The sequence below is a fragment of the Gavialis gangeticus genome, unplaced genomic scaffold (assembly GCF_001723915.1).
Source record: "Gavialis gangeticus isolate Ggan-Ray unplaced genomic scaffold, GavGan_comp1, whole genome shotgun sequence".
Classification (NCBI taxonomy): domain Eukaryota; kingdom Metazoa; phylum Chordata; order Crocodylia; family Gavialidae; genus Gavialis; species Gavialis gangeticus.
Genome location: NW_017729029.1, coordinates 45,441,541 through 45,445,802, shown reverse-complemented (window position 1 = coordinate 45,445,802; position 4,262 = coordinate 45,441,541). Strand labels below are relative to the sequence as shown.

Sequence of the window (4,262 nt, the reverse complement as noted above, 5' to 3'; positions counted from 1 at the left end):
TGGGGAGGGGAGGAAACCAGCAGGGCTTTCTTCTCCCCATGGGAGGTAACAGCACATTCCTGTCTCAGCAAAAGCTTTGCAGATTAAACCCCAGGAAAGGGAGAAGGGGGAGGAGAATGACTGAGTGGCTGCATCCACCATCCGCAGCCCTCTCCCCTTGTGTGAGTGGACACAAAGTAGTTCAAAGAGCAGCAGCAGCGAAGCCAGGCAGCGCCTTCTTCCTTCCCCTGAGCTGCTGGGGGCTGCTCCCCGGCTGCACCTGCAGCCCCCCCTGCCTCCGAGCCCGCAGCATGCCCCACGCATAACAAATCAGCAGGGCAATCAGCCCAGCAGGCAGGCAGAGGATGTCTGCCAAGGCAGCGGCCGGAGGGAGCCAGGTACAGCACAGCCAAGCACCAGGGAGACCCTCTCCTGCCCTCCACACCCCACAGGGCAGTGCCCTAGCTCCTTACCCCATGGGCCCTTGCCCCAGCAGCATCCCATTCATCCATCTTGAGCCTCTTCCCCTGGAGATGACAAAGGCGGCATAACAATGAGAGACACCGAGGAGCTCTGGGAACTGCCTACCCCAGATTCAGTTATTAACTTTCATCAGGCAGCTCCGACTAGGACTCCCAGAAGAGCTCGGTGCGAGCCTGCGCTGCGCGGCCTGCTGGGAAATGTAGTTCTCAGCTGCACCACAAGCTGTTTCCATCTCAGCCCTGGCCGTGTGGTGGGGCTCGGGGCTTCAGGCCAGGTCCTAATGAATCAAGGTCCATGGTAAAAATAACCAGGTGCTGGGGGTTTTATGCACAAAGAGCACTTGGAGCGATTTGTTTCAGAGTAACGGAGAGGTCACCAAATCTCGGTGCCTGAGACAATTGTTTAGCTCTTCCTGGGGCGCTGGCAACTCCCTTGGTGCTGGCTCCGCTCCTTCCCAGCTGTTACATCCCTGTTTCCCTGCAGTAGTTGCACTGGGGAATGGGAGGGATGCTGGTGATGAGAAAGTGCTGGTTAAAGCATACCTGAGATGATGGACGTGTCTGAGGCGCTACGGAGGGAAATCAAGTGAGAAATGGGAAAGGGCAGTGTGCACGCTCATGTCTGTCTGCTCTATAACCTGCTGACTGGAATATGGCTGCTGCCACTGCCGGTTCCTGAAGGTGTAATGCAGGGCTAATGATAGTATAAGACCTGCGCACTTCCCATATCGCAGCCCCGGCAGATGACATTATTTGATGGTGGACTCGTCAGAGGACAGTAAGGACTGTACAAGTCAGGTTTTCACATCTAATGGTGCTTAACCAAGCGACCGTGTGCACACAGTTGATGCAGTACTGATGTTACCCATGACTGGAGACAGGTAGTTAGCCATGTTAGTCTGAAGTCGGGCAGAAAGCCTTCTGCTTATGATCGTTTGTTGTCAGTGTGACATTGCTTTGCACGGTGCTTTATACAGGGGGAGACATGCCCTACCACTGGCAATACGTAGGGGGTGCACACAGGTGCACATGCACCCCCTGACAGAAGCACCACTGACACTGCTGGCAGGGCCTGCGGGCAGTCACCCCTCACCACCATCCCCCTTGCCACCAACACCACCGGTGGCATTTGCAGGTGGTCACTGACCACTGTTCAGTGCTGGCCCCCCCGCCCAATCTGCTCCACCACCGACACCGCCATGGCCACCTGAGAGAGCTCTCCGCTTGTCACTGCTACACCCCCGCTGCCGTCACCGCCACCTGCGGGCAGTCGTCGTGCCCCCCCAGCCTCCGGGGGCACGTGCCATTCATGTCAATAACTGTTACCGTCTAATATATTTATAAATATAAAAACATGGACATTTCTTTCCACTGTAATGGACTGGACATTTCTAGAGACTCAGGGAGGAAGGTGCTGACACTTCTGCCCTGATGGAGTTTGGTTTGTATGCTTGAATCTAAATGGTTTTCATAGATTTAGTTTTGTGTTGATAGTACAGCATAAATGAAAGAATTCACTCTAAGCTGGTGCGCACGCAGCACCGAAGGCTAAGACTAAAATAATACAGTAGCCTTTTCAAGACTTTTATTTTAAAACGTTGGCTAACTCCCAACAGCAAGGACTGCAGTTCTTCCTCTCTATTTATTTTGTTTTGTGGTTTCTATTGTTAAATATATGCTGCACAAAATACCTTCCACAGCTCGTGATCTTTTTTTGGCACCCCATACCTTAATACAGATCTTCTATAGGATTATTTATACAGAGTTATATGTATTTAATGTTCAGTGGTACTGAGCTATCACTTCCTCCCAATCGTATTCTAAGTAAATATAATTAAAACATAAAAGGATGATGATTCATATCTAAAGGAATGTCATCATGAAGTGTATACGGGTCATCTAGAACTGATACAAATCCAGCAGAGCATAAGAGGTCGTCATCACAGGGACCTAATCCAGGTATTTATAAATATCTGACTACAGTGATATCTATATGCTAAAACACTAATAAGGCTTGCCAAAAGTTTCAAATGTCTGGGAACTCTTGCCTACCAATGTAATTAAATGCTGATAATGAAGTGGATCTCTTCCATGTTCTCATGTTGGACCCTTTCTCTATTTTGTTCTTCTGTGAGGCTGCATGGGTATCTTTTGCTCTGTTGTGGGATGGCCTACGAAGAAAAAGATCCCAAATCAAAATCTAGAGACAGCAAGGCTTCAGAGCTCTCAGCAGAGAGAGTTTCACAGGCTTGAATACTATAGCAATTAGATAAGCTACACAGATACTGAAATGTTTTAAATCGTGCTGAACCAACATTAAGACTGAGACAACAAAATGCTCTAACACTGAAAATCATTGCTTATGGGTGTTCCAGCCATGCTGAAGTTTTGACTGATTTTTCGGGAGGTGGCTTTGATGGAGAAAAAATATGTTTTTAGTGTTTAATGGCCACATGCTGACCTTTCACTGTAAATACCAAGAAGGCAGCCACATCAGAAATGTTTGTTGTTACTCCATGGGAATCCAAGACATAGAAGTGCAAGAGTGACACTCCAATGAATTGTGCTGTCATTAGGCCTCACTCACCAGGCAGACAAGAAAGGCTTGGTATAAATCCTGGTTGGATATTTGTTTTTATAGTATTAGATTTTCAAAATCCATAGTCTTTCTCTGGATCACAGACTTGCTCCTTTCTTTGCCTCTGCAGTGCTGCTGTGGGAGGTCTGCATCCCAGCCTACAAAACATGAATAATAGCTAAAAGCAAGCTCAGCAAATGTCTACATGGCTCCTGCTTGGTCTGGGGACCTGGGTGATTGAGGGCGAGGAGAAACATGGTAGTTTAATTATTTCAACTGTATTTCTCATTTTTCTCCCTGGATTCAGTAGACAATTCTATTTATTTATTTAAAAATACAATCTGAGTGTATATTTTCCCTGCTGCCTAAGACAAAGCCCGTTGTCAGTGTCACAGTTGCCACCTGTGAAAGGATAGTAAGTCTTGGTGACTGGGTAATTCTTGGCCTCTGGCTGTGGAAAGGTTTAACTCACTCCCTCCTCCAAGAGGGACTGCTCCTGCCCTTGCTTAGTCTTACCTGCCATGACTTTGATGGAAAATTTAGAGGCAGTGATGTTTCGTCTGGAAACAGTCAATCCTTGAGCAGGGGCAGAGCACCAAGAATGATCCCAGTCTCGTGCAGCACTGTGTCCTTCGGGACCAGCCAAGTGATATTAAGGGCCAAATTTTGGGAGTTCCTCTAACCCCTACACTCCTGCCTCATACCTCTGGGGATTTAATTACTTTAAGTCCTATCTTCACCCAGCCTTGTTGCTGTAGGTGCCAGATTTAGCTCCGGGGATACCCAAGAGTCTGTCCCTTATAAGGATAACTAAAAGTGAGCAGTTCAGCTACTCCTCATCTGTCCAATGCTTGGCTCACTTCAGTGTCTGTTCACTGCCTTGCCTTAGTTCCCAGGGCTTCTTGGTCTCTCCTGCCAACTTTCTGCTCCAATCAGGTGTGATCTCAGCTGCACAGCTGAGGCTCCTGATCCCTATGGAGGAAACAACCAAGCCTTGATCAGCTGACTCCCAGCTCGGGTGCAGAGCTAGGTGCAGAGATCTGACCCTTCCCTTTCTCTGGACAGTGACTCACATCAGTGTGGATCTCCGGCTTCAGTCTCACTCCCTGTGAGGCTTCCCAGTTCAACTGGGACTGGGTGAGGTACTGACCCCAGCTCTCCTGATTCCGCGCTGGTTCAAGCATGTCGGATGGGTCACAAATTGGCTGGAGGGCCGCACCCAG

At 48.8% G+C, this 4,262-nt stretch overlaps 1 protein-coding gene across 1 annotated transcript in view; it reads right to left on the bottom strand.

The window, feature by feature from the left end:
- The window catches only part of AMOT (angiomotin), a 96,571-nt gene extending 96,018 nt beyond the window's left edge, over nt 1–553 (bottom strand). The window contains exon 1 of the mRNA XM_019521516.1: nt 453–553. The gene's annotated coding sequence lies outside the window, so the exon portion shown is untranslated. The remainder of the gene's footprint in view (nt 1–452) is intronic.
- Nucleotides 554–4,262: the final 3,709 nt, after the last annotated feature.